Genomic DNA, 22,788 nt, shown 5'->3' on the forward strand with positions numbered 1-22,788 from the left:
GAAAGGCTGCGGCGGCTATGGGATTTCAGAAAATGTCGGTAGTCCATGCACTTCCCATACTTTTCAAAGCAATTGACTCCTGAAAAATGGCTGCAGGAGGGAGCGCATGCACATATTGAGATCTCGGGAGCCTGCCGCAGCCTCAAAAAGCCGAACACCCCCTCCTACCAGCATCGCCCCCCTCCTGCGCCACCGCCTACTTCCGGCAGCAGCGACCCTGCCTCCTGGGACTCCACTGCACAGCAGCCACCCCCCTCAGTAAGTTACATTTCGATAAGACGCACCACCATTTCCTCCTCCAAACGTGGTTGGGAGTGAGTCTAATAATCTGAAAAATACGGTATATTTTATTATATTAGATATGTCAAAATAAAATAGAATGCACATAAGACAAGGTATTTAGAATTAAAAGGTGACTGGCAATCACTCAAATTACAGAACTTATAAAGATTGAATCTAACCCTCAGAACACAAAAGAAAGGACTATAATTAAAATGTGTGTAGGACGTTTAGCAATAAGGTAAAGTGAAAGTGCACAAAAGTCAGACAGGATAATGACAAGAAAAAAAATTACCATGGGCGTGTTTAAGGATATACTACTAGAATATAGTAGAAAGCTTATAGCTTCTGGTAATAAAAGGTCTCTGTCAACCAAAAAACTTATGGGTCTCAAAGAATGGCAACTGAATCCAATTTTATTTTTTTTATTAAAGTAGTAAAAAAAGAATAAAGATAACTGCATTATCAATTTTGTACAGCCATAACCATATAAAGATGTTACCAGGTCAAAGTGAATATTGTAAATAAAAAAAACTAAGTGTAATTTGATTTTTTTTTTCAATTCTACCCCACTTTTGGGATACAATTTTCCATTTTTTAAAAAAAGTTATGGTTCTTGGAGTGTGAGGAGGAAAAAAATGGCTGCAACTCCAAGGGGGTGAAGTTCAGTTTGCATACAGAATATCCATCTGTGTTTCTATTGGATTTGTTCGGATACATATTTTTTTGCTTTGTTGCTTGTACACAATAAGATTAGTCAAAACCACAAATAAATGATCTTCCGAAGACTGAAGAGAAATTGTTTACAAATTTGTAAATATGTTTGATCTGGTGTCGGAGAATCCCAAAGTTCTACTGCGCTAAAGGCCGGATTGTCACTATATTATCTGCCTTAATGGTTTTCATTTCCTGCACTGTAAATCTTTATTATGTGGCAATGTTTCCCTTTACACACGTGTGACACAGCCGCGCACAGATAACCATGTATCGCATGCTCATTATTTATGGCAGACATGTTGGTAGATACTTCTATGCATAGAGTGTTTTTTTTTACTGTTAATGATTTAGGTTATGGGAAACGCTGACATTTCTATGATAATAATATGTTGAGTTTTCATATCACTGCCTGCAAACTGAGTACAGGTGTTGGCAAATTTTCATGTGTAAACTTGTTCTTGTTGATTACTTCTGTTCCATTTATCTAAATGTACGGAAAAAAAAAAAACTTTCAACATTTTTTCCCATTTGTTTGTTTTTTTTTGCCCCTGTTGAAGAAAACATAGTAATCCACCTGTGAACTTCAGAAAACGTCTCTCTTCTCTCGTTCTGGTCAGATAAGATACTGCCCAACGTGAAAATAGAAAATCACGATCCTGTAAAACATAAAGAAGAAGTTACCAGACAAATTGTGCCAGAAGGGTGGAGGAATGTTCCCCGGGATTTCAGTCTCTATAATCTTTTCCTAATCCTGCATTAATGTTGTCTATCGGGAAAAAAAAACCCAATGCAGGCAATTAATCAGAGCTTTTATGTCGGAAAACTGGTTTAATATGGTCTGTAATGTCAGTATTTGGGCAATGCGGAGCTGAGAGTTGCTCAAAAATTTTGTTACTTTTCAAAGCATTTTATGCCCATTTTCTGATGTAAAAGCTTTAATGACTCGCCCCAATATCTCACTAAACAACTATAAGAATTAGTTCTGCTGTACTAAGATATTATTTCTCTGGAGGGTGGATTACACATAAAAGAAATATGGTTTATACAAATAAAATGATAATTCTCATATACACCGCCTGCCATGGATACGCCAGACCTCTGCCATATTGTGTGTACATCCTACCTAAGGGCTCATACTCGCGAGAGACTCGCATGATCCTCGGGCAAGTCTCTCGCATGAAAACCCGGCACTGCCGTCGGCACTGCATCTGGAGAGTGCGGCTGCATAGAAATACATGTTGCCGCACGCTCCGGTCCGAGTGCTGGCGGCAGTGCCGGGTTTTCATGCGAGAGACTTGCCCGAGGATCATGCGAGTCTCTCGCGAGTGAGTATGAGCCCTAATGCTGAGCTTAAAAAGCCTACAAAACATTCATGAAGGACATTCATGTTTTTAACTCGGGTAGATTTGAAACAAGAGCTGAAAAACTTCAGCACAATGCTAAGTGAGTTTAGCTGGGCGGTTTGTTATTAAAACATAGATTTGTGTGCACTTTGACCAGTGAGTAAACAGCTAAAACACGCACACCCATATTCCCTCCATTAGAGCACATTTTATTTGCTTTAATTTTGTAAGTAATCAAAAGACTTTTATGTACATGAAAATCGTTGTAGATCTTTGAAAATTAAAAAAATAAAGTGAAATATATATTCAGTGGCTTGTGCAAATATTCACGCCCTTTGGCTTTTTTCCTATTTTGTTACATTACATCCTGTGTTTACATATTTTTGTAATCTGAATTGTCTGTGATGCATCAGCAATAAATACTCTAAGTTGGTGAAGTGAGAAAAGTACAGGCATAAATTACATTTATGGGATCAAATAAATAAATATTGGTATGTACATATGTGTTCACCCGTTTTGCTATGAGGCCCCTATAAAAATTTCTGGTGCAAGCAATTCCCTTCATAAGTCACATGCTTAGTGAAAGGAAGTCCACCTGTGTGCAATCTAGTGTCACATGGTCTATCAGTATATACACAGCTTCTGAAAGGCACAGAGGCTGCAACACCATTAAGCAAGAGGCACCACCAACCAAACACCACCATGAAGACCAAGGAGATCTCTAAGCAAGTCAGGGACAAAGTTGTTTAGAACTTCAAGTCAGGGTTGGGTTATAAAAAAAAATCCCAATCTCTGATGATCCCCAGAGCACCATCAAATGGAAAGAACATGGTACCACAACAAACCTGCAAAGAGAGGGCCGCCCACCAACACTCTCAGCCACGGCAAGGAGAACATTAATCAGAGAAGGCAGCAAAAGTAACCCTGAATTTGCTCAAAAGTTCCCAAGCAGAGACTGAAGTATTGTTTTGAGGTTGCCAAAAGACAGATGGTAGACTCCCCAAATTTATGTAGGATGATGCTGTGGTCAGATGAGAACTAAATCAAACTTTTAGGCAACCAAGGTAAACGCTATGTCTGGTGGCAAACAAACACAGCTCATCACCTCAAGAACACCATCCCAGCATCATGTTTTTCAGAAGCAGGGACATGGAAAATGGTCCAAGTCTAGAGGAAAATGGGTGATGTGAAATAAAGGGATATTCTTGAGGAAAACCTGTTTCAGTCTGTCAGTGGTTTGAGACTGGGGCAGAGGTTCATCTTCCAACAAGACAATGACTCAAAGCATGTAAAAGTTTGAGAGGTATTCACACTAGACATGTAGATTTACAGCAAACTAGTCTACAATTAATTGCCCACCAAACCACTTTATATACCCTACAATATATTTCCCAAAAACCCACTGCCTTTCATTCCATTCCATGGATCCCCACAAATGTCTTTGAAATAAAAAAAAATTTGGGGACCTTACCTTCAAGATGGGTTTAGTACAAAAATCCACTCTCTACAGCTGTGCTGTGGACAAAATAATCTGTCCAAAGTACCCCTGTATTTGCAGCTGTCATGTCCTAAACCCATTATGTAGCCCTTATGAGATTCCTTAATTTTAGTGATAATTGCCAAGGCCCCCCCAAGAAATGACCCCAACTACGATCACTTTAACAAATTAAGACCCCTAATTTCCCTCCTAAAAGATTAATTTCTAAATTGCTATTCCGCAGAGCAAAATGTAGCAGTCGGCCAGTTCCTCATAAGTTTCAAGGGCTGTCTGTGATTCCGTCAATGTATTCCTTCTAGGTGTGCGAAATAAGGTGTAGAATTGTTTAAAACGTGCAAGAGCAAATCACGGTACATGTGCATCTTTCTAATATATGAAGGTACGGACCACCAAATAAACCCACCAAACTGCCCCCAGACAATTGGCATCCCAGGTAAAACTAACTAATAACTAATAATGCCCTTTTTTCACCAAGGGTACCACATGTACGCCAAAAATTATTACAAAAACTGATGCAATAGAATTTGAAGTGTACTCCTCTGAACGTCCAAAACAAATTCATAAAAGTGACAGCAAAAAAAGTGCAAATTGTGCTTTTTCAAACTTGTGTTGCATCAACTGTAAAAAAAAAAAAATGGTGCAACCAAACCACTCACTACCTCCCTAGATTAATACATTAGAGGGTATCATTTACAAAACAGACATTTATTGGGGTTTCTGTTGCTCGTGAACTAAATGGGCTCTACAAATATGATATAGAGCCACATTTGCGTTCCAAAATTCAAATTGTGCCCCTTCTGTCTCGAGCGCTGTAGTTTGTCCAAACAAAACCTTTTGACTATAACTGGGATATTGCCGCACTCCTAAGAACGTGGGTAACAAACTCTGGGGTCTATTTTAGGGTGTTACTGTATGCAAAAGTGAGAAGTTTGGGGTTAAAGCAAGATTTTTGTGAAAAAAATGAACTTTTTCAATATGACGACCTAATGTCAATTCTGTGTACTACCTGTGGGTTTAAATGCTCAATATACACTTGGATAAAATCCTTGAGATGTGCAGTTTTCAAAATGGGGTCACTTGTTGGGGGTTCCTGTTATTTAGGCACCTTAGGGCCCTGGCAAATGTAACATGGTGCCTGTCATCTCTTTCAGCCCAATTTTGTGTTCCAAAATTACAATATTGCTCCTTCCGTTCCGAACCCTGCCATTGGTCCAAACAGAAATTTGTGACTACATGTGGGGTATTGCTGCACTCATAAGAAAGTGAAAAACAAACTGAGTGCTCCACTTTTTGGTGTTACCTTTTACAAAAGTGAGAAAAATTTAAGGTCAAATTTAAATGTAATTTTTTTTCATTCCACTTTGCATTCATTTTTGTGTAGCATCTGAAGGGTTTAAAAAATTCCCGACAACCAAGTATCTGAGGTGTGCGGCTTTTAAAATGGCCTCATTTTTGGGGAGTTTCCAATACATAGGCCCCTCAAAGTCCATTTAAATTTGAATAGGTCACTAAAGAGACAAGTTTTGAAAATTTGTTGAAAAAATGAGATATTTCTGCTAAAACTTTTAACCCCAATTACCTCATAACAAAAAATAATTATGTTTCAAAATGATGCAGGTGTAAAGTAGACATGTGGAAAATGTTATTTATTATTTTTTTGTGTGGTGTAAAAATCTGATTTAAGAGCATAAAAATGTAAAGTTTGAAAATTGCTAAATTTTCAAATTTTGTCAAAATTTTGATATTTTCATTAAAAAATACAAGTCATATCAACCAAAATTTATCAGTAGCATGAAGTACAATAGGTCACAAAAAAAATTCTCAAAATCAGAGGGATTTGTTGAAGCGTTCCAGAGTTATTACCACATAAAGTGACACTGGTCAGATTTTTAAAATTTGGCTTGGTCATTAAAGAAGTTGTTCACTACTTGGACAACTTCTTCTCATGCACCACACTTCTCCCCCATAAAATAATAAAGCCTATACTCTCCTACCATGCCTGCGCCGTTTCCGCGGTGTCGGCAATCCATCCCCTGAGGCTCCCATGCTGTTGTGACACATGACACTGGTGCCAGGGGTGTGACTACCGCGGTTGCAGCGGTCGCAGCTGCAACGGGGCCTGGAGTGCTTAGGGGCCCGATCACGGAGCTGCAGCCGCTCATTGGCTGTGCAGGTCCGTGCTTTGATTGGCTTCCAGGCTGCAATTGGACTGATGCGATGGCAGCTCTGTGCGCACAGGACCTGTGATGAGGTCACAGGAGGAGAGGAGTCAGGGGTCACATGATCAGGAGCCTCCGTGTGTGCAGGACTCTGCTGTGCTGGTTGTCATGGTGCTAGATGAGGGTAAGTGTATTTGTGGGGTCAGGAGGGGTTTACAGGGTGGATGTAGCAGAGCTGTGTGTGTACAAGGTGTACGGAGCGGAGCTGCGCGTGTACGAGGTGTACGGAGCCGAGCCACATGTGTACGAGGTGTACGGAGCAGAGCTGCGAGTGTACGAGGTGTACGGAGCGGAGCCGCGCGTGTACGAGGTGTACGGAGCAGAGCCGCGCGTGTACGAGGTGTACGGAGCGGAGCCGCACATGTACGAGGTGTACGGAGCGAATTTGCACGTGTACGAGGTGTATGGAGCGGAGCTGCGCGTGTACGAGGTGTACGGAGCGGAGCCGCATGTGTACGAGGTGTACGGAGCGGAGCCGCGCCTGTACGAGGTGTACGGAGTGGAGATGTGCGTGTATGAGGTGTACGGAGTGGAGATGTGCGTGTACGAGGTGTGCAGAGCAGAGCCACGCATGTACAAGGTGTACGGAGCGGAGATGTACATGTATTTTGGCATGGGGGGGCCCCATTTGAAAGTTTGCACTGGGGCCCATAACTTTGTAGCTACGCCACTGACTGGTGCCCAATCAGTGCAAGCATCACTGTCCCTGCCTCCTGCCTAATTGAGCAGGAAGAAATAGCCAGGGACCAGTTGCAGCCCGGACTTCCTCTTCATGTTGGATTTGTCTGAAGGCAGGCACAGAGATGCCAGCGCTGATTGGGGCCGGCGACATGTGCCACAACAGCATGGAAGCCGTGAGACCACGAGTGCTGACATGGCGGGAACAGAGGGGAGTATAAGCTTTATTATTTTATTGGCACAAAACATTTTAATCAAGAAGGGGTTGTCCTAGTAGTGGATAACCCCTTTAAGTTCAAAATTGGCTCCCTAACTAAGTGGTTAAAGGTATGCAAGTTTGATATGTCTAGTGATACTGCATTGTTGCAAGTGTTAGCTTGTCTGTCTGTCTGGCTGTCTATGAGAGCGTTCCTAGCTGCACATTTGTCGCTGACTGACTGATATAATGACCAAGCACATGCCACCTATAGGAAGTAGCAATCCTAAAAATCAATACTGTCTCTCTAATGAGCCTTGTCACATGACTTTGGATAAAAGCCAAAACCAAAATCTCAATATGCAGACAATGTTTTAAGGTACTGCCCCTCGTCAGTGCAAAGTGTAAGATCCGGTTTGGCTGTTTGAGAGGGGTCTGACCGTGATCCAAATAATAATGTTTCTGGAGAGTGACATCTCAAGCCTGGCATGCCAAGGTGAGGAGACTTTTAAGCTGCAATATTGCTCTGGGAAATATGCAAATTGTCTCTTCAGAGTGGAAGAATAGAATTCTAGTGCCACCTATGGGAAGTAGCAATCCTAAAAGTCCATATCGACTCTCTAACGAGCCTCAATTTGCAGACAGTGTTTTGGGGTACTTCCCCTCGTCAGTCCAAAGTGTGACATCTAGTTTGGCTGAGTGAGAGGTGTCTGACTTTATGGGGGCAATGAAAGGACAATCTAGGAGCTTCAGGGAAATCTAGGAGGAAAATGACTTTGTAAGGACTGTAAAGTTGTGAGATTTGCTCTTCTGTTACCCCGCCAAAAATTAAGTTTTTTAAAAAAAATTTGGGTGAGGTGCCCAAATAGAACTTCTGCTATGATTTCTATGTACGCCCCGGACCTGGAGTGAGGGGCTCTATTTCTTGCCCTATGATTTAAGCTGTTGGATGCAGAACACTGACTTTACGTTGCGAGCTGCCTTTTTGTAGGGCACAGCACATGCTCTCAGTGTGAAAGCTTTTCAATGTATAGAATCTACTCACATTCATTGTTTTATACTGCCTTATAAATGTAAGGGGGAGTGGAGTGTGGGCGTGTGAACTAAAGCAAATATTCTGGGCACGTACTGTACTAACAAACTACACTTTTAATTGAGCAACACATGTAAAATTCTTGGTATGATGTGTTAACTGCTACTAGAGAAAACATGTATCAATATAATGACTGCATTTACATATGCCAGAGGTAAAAATAAGGATATCAAAGTGGAAAGGGAAAAAGTGCTCCCAGCACAGGAAGATAAGTTATTTGTTGTGGTATTCTATTGGGGTGAGACCATACAGAGCAGCTGAAAACCTCAAAAGCATGTGGTTTCACAGGAAGACGATGCAGTGTGGATGTGGCTTTGTTAGTGCAAGGAAAACTTCACCGCCAAAAATGTGCATTGCAAAACCTCACCAATACCCAACCAAAAGCTAGCGTGGACTGTAGCTGCAGTGCAGCTTCTCATTGCCCGACATCTGTAGCTACCTCACCCTCAGGCTCCCGATTTACAATGTTTATGGCTGTGGAATGGAGGCAATTATTTACAAGACACGGAATACAGGGGAGATTATCAACAGCCTTTCTGGTATTAAAAAAAAAAAGTCAGAAACTTTCCTTATGATATATTTTAGCTAAAGAGTGTGATTTCTTATTCCTCTTGTCAAATTTGAAAAAGTTAAGCAGAGGGGTAAGGTCACCAATGGTCCAAGATGTGTATTATAATAATGGCTGAAATTGGGTTAAATTGTAGAGTACACCTACACCGCCTCACAGTGTCAGACTGGGGTGCCACCAGTAACCACCTCCAAGACCACGCTTTTCAGCTACATGCAAAGAAGACATTTTCCTCAATCACAGGTTTATATAACAATGGACTGGGTAGATTGATGAATGAATAAGATGCTGCCTCTGTCTATACATAGTGATTCAAGTATAATGTGCCGATCACTGCTCATATAAAAGGGTGGTGGCCCACTCTTGCACAGCGGCCCATCGGAGGAGTCTCCTGTTGTCCTGTGGCCAGTCCAGGCCTGCCTCCTCAATTTCTAGTGTAACGTCAGCCAAAAGATGTGCCAAAGACGTGTCAGTCAGACTGCTGATTAATCATTTGCATAAAAAGGCCTCCTATGCCACATGTTTGCCTATGGGTTTATCTTTGTATATGCACTGCTCAAAAAAGGGAATCTGTGAGCTGGCCTTGTCTATTTGATCTGAGAGCAGTAGAATATAGGACACAAGAACCTGATTACAGAGATGTGTCACTTATTAGGCTGTGTGCTGTAATTTCAATACAACCAGTACTTTATCAGCAAGAGATTATCAGTGTGGGACTACATCTCCTGTGCCAGCTAGTCAGGCTAATTTGTGACCCCACCCCCTCCACTGATTGGCAGCTTGTTGACAATGCACAGTGTACACAGGACGCTGGCAATCATGGGTGTGGATGGGGTTTTACAAAGCTCAAAAGTCTTATCTCTGCTATAGCTACATCACACAAACACGGATTCTGTCAATACTGCACCAAGCAGCCCAGTAAGTGACACATCCCTGGAATCAGCCTCTCTTGCCTTATGCTGCTCTCAGATTACAAAAACCTGCTGACGTATTCCATTTAAGTGAATGCTTCAATCACATATTGGATCTTAATGAATAGAAGATTCAAGTTCAAAATCTTTACTAATATAAATTGTAAAATTCATTAAGAACAAAATGATGTATCAACAATGAACAAAAACTAAAATCATCAACCACTTGAGAGCTGGATTCAAAATCATCCAAAAAATCAAAGTAAAAAAATGAAAAGGAAGCTTTCACCACATTTGACCTATTTAAACGATTAATATTGGCATACAGGTTATAGAGTGCTGAAAACAGTCCTCCCTGTGTGCCTCATATCAGATGCCTTGAGGCTAAATCATCTTTTGTTACTTTATATAAATGATCTCTTCCAGGGTCTGGGGAGGATGGTGCGTGGAAGTAAACTCTTCCTCCAGAGCTTGCTTTACATAAAGGGGTGTTCCCAGTGTGATGTGTAACGGCCGCTCTCTGCTCTTCTGATCTCACTGCAGAGCTGTGTGTGATTATACCTGACACATCTCCACGTTCCTGAGGACTCAGCTTCCAGCTCACAGGCAGACAGCGCTGCAATGTTGTTACAATACAGCAGAGCTCAGAGCTGCACAAATATGTTTGCAAGAAGACAAATTTCTGCTCTCCTGTCTCACACTAGTAAATTACTTCCTCTTCATGTAAAATAATCTCTGGAGGCAGAGTTATCTTCCGGACACCATCCGCCCCAGAGCCTGGAACAGATCATTTACATTTTAAACAAAACATAGATTTCTCTTCAATAAGACATCAGATCGCAGACATCAAGGTATCATTTTATTCAGCTTCCTATGACCTGCATGCCCATATAGACGGCTAAGGAGGGTGGATCCTACTGACAGATTCCCTTTAAAATGACATGCAGATCTAATATTCATGAATTTCATCACAGCAAGTCATAATGTGGTAATGTGTATGTCCCCATGTGCTTGTATGCAGTCCTGACAATGTAGTGCATGCTGCTGATGAGACAGCATAAGGTGTCCTAAGGCTATGCACCCACGATCAGGAAGTAGCAGCGCTTTGGATGCAGCATCTTTTCGCTGTGTTCTATTGAACGCAGGTAAATCTGCATGTGTTCCCTGAACCCTCTGGATTTACCGCATTCAGTACATTTCTATTGATTATATTTCTGTTAGGCTAAGTTCACACTTGCGTATGACTGTGTACATCCTCTCTTTAGCTCCACCTACACGCCACCTACTTCTGCATGCGTCCTGCGTACCTATCTTTAACATTGGGTATGCAGGGACATGCGTTGTATGTGGATACGTCCGAATGCGGCATTTTGACGTGCCCGCCGAACGCACAGAAATGCAACATGTTGCGTTCCCATGTGGTCGGCACACAGGACAATGCAGGATGCATGCGGAAGTAGGAGGAGCTTCAGGGAGGAAGAAAGGAAGAAGTGGGCAGCCATATGCAGGGCAGCCATACGCAAGTGTGAACTTAACCTCACAGAGACTAACGTCTCCATAAGAGAGATTGACATGATGTGATCCTGAAAGATGCACCAAATGCCAGTTTCCACAGGTGATCTGCCGGCGTCGGTGCATGCATAGTGGACATGGGAATTCTAGAAATCCCATCCACCATGCTATAACATCTTGATGCTGCAGGTTGGACGCTGCATAAATATGCAGCGTCAAAACCACCACAATTTCTGAACATGGGCTCGTATCCTAAGGGATCTCCTCTCAGGGCACGAATGAGCTCTTGGGCAGTCTGTTGTGATACTTGGTGTTATCAGATACACTGCTTGATACGGTCTCAGACATTCTCAATTCAATTCAGGTCTGAAGGACAGTGTCAGGACTTGGAATATTTTTTGTTTACCTTTTGGGTTATTATTATTATTTACTAGCTGAAGAGCCCGGCGCTGCCTGGGCATAGTAACCAACTGTGGTTCGTTATAACAAATTATAATTATTATATTGCACATAAAAACATTTCACATCATATATTCAACACTACAGATTTGCAACACAAATTAACTAACAATTACCCAAGTATTGATAGTATTTTATTTTCAACTCATTCAAGAGACTTTTGATAAACAACATGTGTATCTAACCCTATCCTGTGTGATACTTTCTGCTGAGCTGTGTATCTATTCCTCTCCTGTGTGATACTTTCTGCTGAGCTGTGTATCTAATCCTATCTTGTGTTACTGACTGCTCAGCCGTGTATCTAATCCTATCCTGTGTGATACTGTCTGCTGAGCCGTGCATCTAATCCTATCATGTGTGTTACTGACTGCTGAGCAGTGTATCTAATCCTATCCTGTGTGATACTGTCTGCTGAGCCGTGCATCTAATCCTATCCTGTGTGATACTGACTGCTGAGCAGTGTATCTAATCCTATCCTGTGTGATACTGACTGCTGAGCTGTGTATCTAATCCTATCCTGTGTGATACTGACTGCTGAGCTGTGTATCTAATCCTATCTTGTGTTACTGACTGCAGAGCCGTGTATCTAATCCTATCCTGTGTGAAACTGACTGCTGAGCCGTGTATCTAATCCTATCCTGTGTGATACTGACTGCTGAGCAGTGTATCTAATACTATCCTGTGTGATACTGACTGCTGAGCAGTGTATCTAATCCTATCCTGTGTGATACTGACTGCTGAGCAGTGTATCTAGTCTTATCCTGTGTGATACCATCTGCTGAGCTGTGTATCTAACCCTATCCTGTGTGATACTGACTGCTGAGCTGTGTATCTAATACTATCCTGTGTGATACTGACTGCTGAGCAGTGTATCTAATACTATCCTGTGTGATACTGACTGCTGAGCAGTGTATCTAGTCTTATCCTGTGTGATACCATCTGCTGAGCTGTGTATCTAACCCTATCCTGTGTGATACTGACTGCAGAGCTGTGTATCTAATCCTATCCTGTGTGATACCGTCTGCTGAGCCGTGTATCTAACCCTATCCTGTGTGATACCATCTGCTGAGATGTGTATCTAACCCTATCCTGTGTGATACTGACTGCTGAGCAGTGTATCTAATACTATCCTGTGTGATACTGACTGCTGAGCCGTGTACCTAATCCTATCTTGTGTGTTACTGACTGCTGAGCCGTGTATCTAATCCTATCCTGTGTGATACTGACTGCTGAGCCGTGTATCTAATCCTATCCTGTATGATACTGACTGCAGAGCTGTGTATCTAATCCTATCCTGTGTGATACAGTCTGCTGAGCCGTGTATCTAATCCTATCCTGTGTGATACTGTTTGCTGAGCCATGTATCTAATCCTATCCTATGCGATATCTAATCCTATCCTGTGTGATACTGACTGCTGAGCTGTGTATCTAATCCTATCCTGTGTGATACTGACTGCTGAGCCATGTGTCTAATCCTATCCTGTATGATACTGCCTGCTGACCTGTGTATCTAATCCTATCCTGTGTGATACTCACTGCTGAGCTGTGTATCTAATCCTATCCTGTGCAGAGAAAGATTTCCAGTTTGTCAAGGAGCGCTTCCGGCTGATTAATTACTTCGAGTATTTGAAGGAATATCCAGAAAAAGAAGGGGGGTGCAGATCTAAGTGCAGAGTTTTAATTATGTCAGATAGAAATAAAAAATTCTTCTCACCTTTTTGGTGTCTTGTTGCTCAGCATATAACCCTGTGTTTGGGTACAGGAGTAATCGTCTGGATCTGCTGGCCTGCAGCTCAAAACAGGCGGAACGAACCACCCTGTAGGAGATTCGTCAGAGAATGCAGAAAAGGATTTCCAGTTTGTCAAGGAGCGCTTCCGGCTGATTCATTAATTACTTCGAATATTTAAAGGAATATCCAGTCTATTATTAGACATAAAAACACAGCGCGTTTTGGCTATACATAAAATTAGCCTTCATCAGGTAAAATCTAGGGTTTGTTTAATTGCTCATAGATATATAAATATCATTGTTAAACTTCATGTAGTTCAAATCCCCCTGCTTTTGTTAATGCATATGTCTGGCTCACCTTTTGGAGTGCAAACATGTGGCGCCCCTGAGGCTCAGTCTCAACAGAGGTACTCACCTTCTCCTAATGTGTAGTGCCCCACCATCCAGGTGAGTTGGAGGCTCCTGACCACGCTCCATCACTCGCACCCCACACAATAGAGTAGTTCAGCACAACCACATTGCGGCTGGCACGGGAAAGGAAAGGAGAGGAACATTGAACCGAAGCCTGAGATTCCATAGAAGGGAAAAGACAAGTAGGGAACGTAGGAGTAAAAGGGAACACAGAGGATGTGGGTTAGAGGAAGAACCCTGCCTAGAAGTTCTAAGCGCAAGGTCGGGGCCCGGTCCCCGAGCTTGTATGGACACTAATGGTTTAGCAGCAGACACCGGTGGAGTAGTGGGCTGTAAATGCACTACTCCCATCTAAGACTTAAGGGCACAACAGCAATACGGATAGAGAGCCGGGACTTAGGAGTAGAGAGTCCCCGAAGCAGGCTACAGCTGTCTGCCGTGCAAGTAGAGTTCTTGGAAACATCAGTAAGTAGGAACTCCAGTGTAACTCAGTACTAGGAGATCTTCACACTTAAAGGTGCTATAGAGGAGACGTTCAGAAAAGGCACATAAGTTGGCGGAGCGTGGAAGGGAGCATCCCATCTTGCCTGGAGGTTGACTGGGTCCCTGACCCAGAGGACACGGCACAGAAGCGGGCACTACAGACTGTGAGTAAAGCTTTGGAACTACATGCCCTGGTGTCCTCCATTCCTTCCTGCGTCCGTCCGCCTAGCACTGCTACATCCCCTGCGCCGGACACTACACCATCTAAGTGTCTCTACATCTACACTGCCCTGGGACAACAGCCCTGCCTGTGGAGGGCTATAACATCATTGCTGCACCACACCATCTGTCTCAGAGGATCCGTCTGCAGCGTCGGCTTAACACCTCCCTTGCCGAACACCACAGGTGGCATCACGAACTATCCATCTAACTACATTCCACCATTCATAACATCTCCCCCCCATTAACTGGGCGCCCAGGGCCACAGTCCGGGTTACCGCCGCTGTGACACGTATCGGGTACCCCACGGCCCTGGGAGGGCGACCCAGACACACATATGAATGTATGATTGCACATCTCCTTTATTAGTACTTTTTATTACGATTTCCAGCTATTCACTTTTCTGGCATTCACTATGCACTGCTCATTTATATGTAAGATCCTTCACAGCTTAACACATATTTTACTCAGTTCACTTTCCCCTAGTATTCACTTCACATTGGCTCCTATAGTATAACTATGCATCTAGTTTAATATTATTGTCACACTCTCCACGCTGCACTCATTCTCAATTATATTCATTATTCACTATATACAGGTGCTTCTCACAAAATTAGAATATCATCAAAAAGTTAATTTTTTTCAGTTCTTCAATACAAAAAGTGAAACTCCTATATTATATAGAGTCATTACAGAGTGATCTATTTCATGTGTTTATTTCTGTTAATGTTGATGATTATGGCTTACAGCTATACAATGCCAGAAAGCTGGACTTATGTTGTCAGTCATGAGTGTTCCAGCAGGAAAATGACCCTGTAAGGGGGTGAAGAGGAAAAAGAGCCTAAAAGAGGTTACATTTCCTGCTCTGTATCTGGAACCACCTAGCCAGACAGCAGGGTTGCCGGGGGGAAGACATTCGGGCCCAGACAGACTGAACCATGTGACCGTGGGGGGCTGTGACAAGAGAGAAGAGATGCTGGACAGGAAGCTGTGCAGGGAAAGGGCGCGAAAGCAGAGCGCGTCAGACACAGAGCAGAGCACGCCAGAGGCAGACCAGAGCGCGTGGGACAGATGCCAGGCTGCAGCACCGCGTTCCCAGAGAACGAGGACCTGTCATCCAGAGACCGAAGGACGAGGTGTAGAGAGCGCCGTATGTGAGTACATAGATCTGGTAGCCTCCGTGACTAGAGGACAATGCAGAGACAGTGACCTGAGAGCGCAGTCCTGGAGAAAGCAGTGACAAGCTGGGGCCCCTGAGTGTGGCAGAGAGACTTCTCAGTGTGCGCAGCATCGTTCCTGTGGAGAGACAGTCGGGGTATCATATAGAGACTCAGAGCAGGGGAGACTCAGGTTCATAGCGTCTCCCTGCTCCTGCTTTAACCCCTGAGGTCCCAGCTTCATTTAGAAAAGAGACTCTAGAAATGCAAGTGCCGCTGTTGTCGGTGCCAATGTGTGAGAAGTAGACCCCTTCAATCAAGCTTTCTCTGGACTGATAAGTTCTATTTTTCTGAGGTTAACCATTTCAATGCCTGCATAACTGTTTGATTGCTGTCAGGGTCCAGTCAGCGCCGGCGTGCAGCCTCCGCTGAGCAGGGACTCACTCGTACTGTAGGGGGCCCGGGGTCAGGTACGGCTGGAAAGTACAGACAAACAGGACCTGGGGACGCTGAAGTTTAGCAAGCAGTGAAGGACCTACGGTCATGTGACTGCAAGGGGCGGGGCTTAGCGTCCTGCTTCCAGAGATCGGCAGGGCACAACTACAGGAATGCTCAGAGTCAGGCAAAACGGAGGTCATACACAGAGATAGCAGTAAAGTACCAGGGATGAGACAGAACGCATAGTCGGGGCCAAGCAGGGGTCAAAACCAAACTGACATAGAAGGTACCAAGCAGAATCCAACAAGCAATATCCAGACAACAGTCCGAGTCGTACACAAAGAATCAGGCAACCAGAACACAGCACAAACACACTCAGGGGTCAACACAACTCTGCTAAGGGTGAAAGTATAACTGACGGGGATGGGAGCTTCCTGAGGCTATAAGAAGCTTTCCCAGAACCAATGAGAGGCCACCATAACAAGCCCCAGGTGTGCAGGTAAGAGTCTGCACTGAGATCAAAACATTAACCCCAGAAGTGCAGGTCCACCAGCACTGGTATCATGACAGTACCCCCCTCTCAACGGGGGGCCTCTGGACCCCCAGGCTTGCCCGGTTACCTAGCATGGAAAGCCCAAACCAGGCGATCCGCATGCGTCAACCGGGCCGGCACCCAGGACCTGTCCTCTGTCCCATACCCCTTCCAATGAACCAGGTACTGTACTGACCGCCGTACCAACCTGGAATCTACGATATGACCAATCTCATATTCCACATGTTCCTCAACCGAAACCGGAGGAGCAGTGGACTCAGATTCTCCCCGGACTCCTTCAAAAGGCTTCAGTAGAGATTTATGGAAGACGTTAGGGATCTTGAAAGAGGGTGGAAGGTACAGCCTGTACGCCACTGGATTGATTTTTTCCACAATCTTGTATGGGCCAATGAATTTGGGGCCCAACTTGGCTGACGGAATCTTTAACTTAATGTTTTGCGTGGAGAGCCAAACTTTCTCTCCAACCTGAAACATGGAACCAGGTGTTCGTTTCCTGTCTGCGAAAAACTTATACCTGCATTGAGACCTAGATATACGCCGCTGGACTTCTGCCCATGTATCTTTTAACCGCTGAACAGAGTCCTCAGCCCCGGGACACCCCGAATCCAGACGAGAAAACTCACCAAAATGAGGACTAAACCCTTAGTTGATCAAGAAAGGAGACATACCAGTGGATTGACTCACCCGACTATTGAAGGCAAATTCAGCCAACGGCAGTATATCACACCAGTCATTCTGTCTAGCAGAAGTCAGATATCTGAGGATCTGTTCCAGAGACTGATTAGTGCGTTCCGTCTGACCATTACTCTCGGGATGGTATGCAGACGAAAAGGACAGAGACATCCCTAATTTTTTGCAGAAAGCATGCCAAAGCTTAGCCACAAACTGCACACCACGATCAGACACCACATTCAGGGGTACCCCATGCAAGCGGACCACATGCTGCACAAACAATCTGGATAAGGTCTCAGCTGAAGGTAATGCGGACAGGGGTTCAAAATGACGAAACCTGACGAAACCGAGGACGGTGAAACGCGCGTCGGGGCTTTTGTGCGTCTCATGGGCGGCTCTGCATTCTACAAGGATCATGTCGCAAGGTATTTAATTTCATATACTTTCATCTGGCCGGTATATTTGCCTTGTAACTCTTGGAGCTTTATATATGGGAATTTTGCGGGTTTATATTAAGAGTCTCAAGCACTCTCCTGACTCATTAGCGTGATAACTATACACATGGCTTATAATCGAGCTTCTGGATTATTTAAACTCGTTTTTTTGCCCCTTTAATAGATCTTGGCTATTATATCCTTAGTGTATTAAGAACATAGCTATAGGATCAGTATATCTGTATTTTGAAATTATATATTGGGGATTCAGTGCATGCTTAGATAACATTGCCTATGATAAACCGGATGCTTGTGCATTATACGATGTCCGTCATGAATCATTTTATATAGGCTCTAAGCTTAAGCTATTTTAGCACGATTTATATAATCCCAACTCCAGTATTTACTCCTTGATCTCTGATATATGTAGAATCTTATCCAGAGATGCTTTTTCTGTCTGGCACCATATTTGTTATCTATGTATTTTGCCATTATCCTTTAGCTGTTACTTTCTATCTACCTCACCATTAAGCACTTTGTTTGTCTTTATTAATATATATTTATATATGTGTAATAAAATTGACATCATTCAATTAAACCCTCTCTATATTTTGTGACAATTTTGTCCGCCTTTAGTCACTGTACTATTTTAAATTTACAAATATTATTATGATATCCTAGTTATATTGGGTTTTTTTCTTCGGTTGTAGTTCTAGGCATGAGAGGCATGTCCGTTTGGCCACGGAAATTTCTTTAGGTTAATAATAAGGGGTTCAAAATGAGCCTGCTTTGAAAATCTTTCCACCACTACCCATACCACCGTATAACCCCTGGAAGAGGGAAGATTGGTAATAAAATCCATGGACAGGTGGGTCCATGGTCTTTCGGGAACTGCCAAGGGCATCAGCTCCCTCGCCGGCTGGCTATGAGAGCTTTTAGAACGAGCGCAGACCCCACAACCAGAAATGAATTTCTTTATATCAGAACCAAGGGTAGGCCACCAGAAGATCCTAGCCACCGCCAGACGCGTGGCTGATATACCAGGGTGAGCACACAGCTTGGATTCATGGAACTCCTGCAAGAGTTTAAGGCGAAGTTGCTCTGGGACAAACAACTTGCCCCCTGGCTTGGCCGCAGGAGCCAGCGACTGGGCCCCCTCAATTTCCCGTTCCAATTTAGACGAGATCCCTGCTAACACAACCCCAGGGTGCAGAATGGAGGATGGTGGCTCAGGGGAAGACACAGGAAGAAAACTGCGAGATAAGGCGTCAGCCTTGACATTCTTTGACCCTGGACGGAATGTAATAGTAAAACTTTAGAAAACGAGGAAAAGGGTATCTGAGGGTCTGAGTAGTCTCCCCGCTGACTACCCAGACCTAGTCATTTCCCGCCGACCGGGTCGAAGATGGGCAATCAGGACACTCCCTTTTCCAATGTCCCGTTTTAGCACAGTAAAAGCAAAAACTGCTTGTCCTTCCGGTGTTTCCTCTCCGTATCCTTCAGGGAGAGGGTGCCAACGTCCATGAGCTCAGGGGCAGTCTCTTTTCCACTGGGGAACAATGGAGTCTCCACCTGCATCACCCCTCTGGCCCGCAGCCTGCGGTCCATCCGGACGGCCAGGGTCATGGTGTCCTCGATAGAGTTAGTGGGGGATGTAACGCCAAGGCATCCTGCAGCCGCTCAGACAAGCTTCTGCGAAAGAGTCCTCGAAGCACGGCGTCGCCCCAAGAGATCTCTGCAGCCCAGCGGCAGAATTCAGTACAAAACCACTCAGCCGAGTGTTTCCCCTGACAGACGCTCATCACCATGTCCTCTGCCAATCGCTCTCGGTCAGGCTCATCATATATGTGCCCGAGGGCCTCAAAGAATGCATTCACAGACACTCTCTCGGGGCAGTGGGAGGAAGGGAGAAAGCCCAAGCTTGTGGGGACCCTCTTAATAAGGACATAATGACCCCTACCTTCTGGTTTTCGACTCCAGAGGAACGTGGTCTCAAACTTAAAAAAAGTTTGCAACCCTCCATGAAGATCCTGAACTCCTTTTTGTTCCCAGAAAAGAAGTCAGGCAGTTTAACAGGTGGTTCTGGGGACACCAGAACAACATCACTCGCCCCGGCCACCAGAGACCCAGCAGATAAAGCCCCTCGCACAGTCTCAGAAACCTGCTGCTGAGAGCGAGCAAGAGCTTGCTGTTCCAGAGATAAACCCTGAAACATCTGACTCAGATTTTTCATCTGGTCAGCCAGAGACTGTATGGAATCCATAATTCTCTGCACAAAAACCCCCCCAAAACGTAATGGTCTGTTATAATTTCAGGGTCCTGTCAGCGCCGGCGTGCAGCCTCCGCTGAGCAGGGACTCACCCGCACTGTAGGGGAGCCCGGGGTCAAGTACGGCCGGAAAGTACAGACAAACAGGACCTGGGGATGCTGAAGTTTAGCAAGCAGTGAAGGACCTACGGTCATGTGACTGCAAGGGGCGGGGCTTATAGTCCTGCTTCCAGAGATCGGCAGGACACAACTACAGTAATCAGAAATCACGCATTAGAGGAGCATCCAGCCCTACATAGACCATGACAAAAATTGCATATAAAAATATTCCTTTTATTAATCATCACATAAAACCACAATAAACATAGTAATGATAGATGAAGTGGTCGGTGTTGAGAAACAAACAGAAATCCCGGAGATACTCACAACCAGGGCACTACAATGTGCACCATACAGAAAAAATCTCCAGAAGGGAGAGTAGAATGATAAAATAAAACACAAGATCTGACTATACTGCAATTTCAGACTCAAAACATATAACCAGGGAGGGAAAGTCCAATGCAGGGTGACAGGACTATAAGAGAATGGTACATGTGATTGTCCTAAAGTAATTCTCCCATAAAGTGACGGTGCAGATTAAAGTGCCCTTAAAGGCTTACCCATGTGGGTGAGTATCTGTCTCCAGGAACGTGCCTGATTGTCTCTCAACACCGACAACTTCATCTATCATTACTATGTTTATTGTGGTTTTATGTGATGATCAATAAAAGGAATATTTTTATATGCAATTTTTGTCATGGTCTATGTAGGGCTGGATGCTCCTCTAATGCGTAAATTCTGATTATGGGTGGAGTTGCCCATCCCCATTGGGGCCTTTGGAAAGTGTTTTTCACCCATTGTATCGGTTATATTAAACAACTACAGTAATGCTCAGAGTCAGGCAAAATGGAGGTCATACACAGAGATAGCAGTAAAGTACCAGGAATGAGACACAACGGATAGTCGGGGCCAAGCAGGGGTCTGTCATGATCCCAGTGCAGGTTTTGACCTGCTCCTCAGGGGTTAATGTCTTGAGCTCAGTGCAGGCTTTGACCTGCACACCTGGGGTTAATTATTGTGGCCTCTCTTTGGTTCAGGCAGAGCTTTTTATTGCCCTGAGATACTCCAATCCCTGTCATTTATACTTTTGCCTTTGGCCGAGTGTTGTGAGCCCTGTGTGCCTGTTCGTTGTCTTATAACTTGCTTATATGGTTCTGATCCGGTTCTGTCCCCCATTGTGAGTTTGCCTGTTGATTCTGTACTGTATATCTGCTTCCCTGGCTTCTGACTTCTTGGCTACGTTTTGACTATCTGTTCTGTCTTGCCCTTTGGTAATTGTCGTGCTATCTTGTGCTTTGACCCCGGCCTGATCTGGTTTATTTCCCTGTCTATGCCTATTAGTAACTTTGTTCAATAGTTACAATTCTAGGAGTTTTCCTGCAGCTCCTAGCTCTCGGGAGTTTAGGCCACGCCCCCAGCAGTCACATGCTTCAAGTCCTGTGGGTCTGAAGCATGCATCTTCTCTGCTGCAGCCCGCTCCACAGGTATCTCTGAGCACAGGTTGTCTTACTCAGGACACGCGCACCGGCTCAGTGAGCAAGTGCAGTGCGGTGTTCCTGACAGGGTCAAAACCAAACAGACATAGAAGGTACCAAGCAGAATCCAACAAGCAATATCCAGAGACCAGACCGAGTCATACACAAAGTATCAGGCAACCAGAACACAGCACAAACACACTCAGGGGTCACCACACTATGCCAAGGGCGAAAGTATAACTGACAGGGATGGGAGCGTCCTGAGGCTATAAGAAGCTTTCCCAGGACCAATGAGAGGCCACCATAATAAGCCCCAGGTGTGCAGGTAAGAGTCTGCACTGAGATCAAAACAGTAACCCCAGAAGTGCTGGTATCATGACAATTGCTTTCTACAGCTTCATTGTGCCGTTCTATTGTTTTATACTGTCACATTTAACCCCCACTGCTTCTCCCTGCCTGGAGAGAAAATCCTTGTAAATAAACCTTTAACTCTTGGTCTGTCTCGGATCCGTGGTGACATCCTCAGTACCTGCAGTTTATTACAACCCCAAACATACTTCAAGAAGCACCCAGAAATAGATGGAAACAAAACGCTGGAGAGTTCTGAAGTAGCTGCAATGAGTCGGTTTCTAAATCCCACTGAATATCTGCTGAGAGGTCTTAAAATTGCTGTTGGGAAGAAGACACCTTCAAATATGAGAGACCTGGAGCAGTTTGCAGAAAGAGTGCTCCAAAATTCCAGGTGAGAGGTGTAAGAAGCTTGTTGATAGTTATAGGAAGTGATTGATTGCAGCTACAGTAACTGTGTGACTATTTCAGTATAGTTAGGGGAAAGTTATTGAGGGGCTTCCAAAGGGAGCTCTAAGTGCACATCGTTTATCAGTCCCACACAACAGTCTCCCACTTGCTTATTGTTAGGTCATGTAGGGATTCTCCGCTGCATGCCAGCAAAAGAGCACAGGCCCGGATTGGTAATATACCCAACCGCTGGGCCGCAGGCGGCAGCGCCTGATCATCTGGCCACTGGCCACTTGCCAGCTGATGGGGCCACTGGCACTTCATTCTCGTCCTAGCATGAGACCTCCCCCCACGCACTCCATCCTCGCCTTCCATCCATGCCCTAGCATGAGACCCCCCCGTCCGCAGCCACTCACAGCGTCGCTTGCCTGCTCTCTTCTCTGTACACAGGACCTTTGATGAGGTCACAGGAGGGGAGGAGTCAGGGGTCACATGATCAGGAGCCTTTGTCCAGACCCCTGATCGTGTGACCCCCTGACTCCGCCCCTCCTGTGACCTCATCACAGGTCCTGTGCGCACAGCCCTGCCTCTTGGTGTCTGCAGGACTCGGCTGTGCTGGTTGTCATGGTGGTGGATGGG

The 22,788-nt window shown here is 44.5% G+C and overlaps 1 long non-coding RNA gene across 2 annotated transcripts; it reads right to left on the reverse strand.

Annotated features, from left to right (window-relative positions):
* Nucleotides 1-688: 688 nt before the first annotated feature.
* LOC141059922 (uncharacterized) lies at nucleotides 689-22,613 on the reverse strand. Of its 2 annotated transcripts, XR_012222631.1 has the most exons (4): nucleotides 22,566-22,613; nucleotides 13,188-13,290; nucleotides 1,571-1,652; nucleotides 689-1,480 (listed from the first exon to the last, which is right to left on the reverse strand). It is a non-coding gene; the product is annotated as an uncharacterized lncRNA (long non-coding RNA). The 2 variants fall into 2 exon arrangements; XR_012222630.1 differs by lacking the exon at nucleotides 22,566-22,613 and having other exon boundaries at nucleotides 13,188-13,322.
* Nucleotides 22,614-22,788: the final 175 nt, after the last annotated feature.

This window comes from Dendrobates tinctorius, unplaced genomic scaffold (assembly GCF_039654945.1).
Source record: "Dendrobates tinctorius isolate UK_male_01 unplaced genomic scaffold, ASM3965494v1 ptg000231l, whole genome shotgun sequence".
Taxonomy (NCBI): Eukaryota; Metazoa; Chordata; class Amphibia; order Anura; family Dendrobatidae; genus Dendrobates; species Dendrobates tinctorius.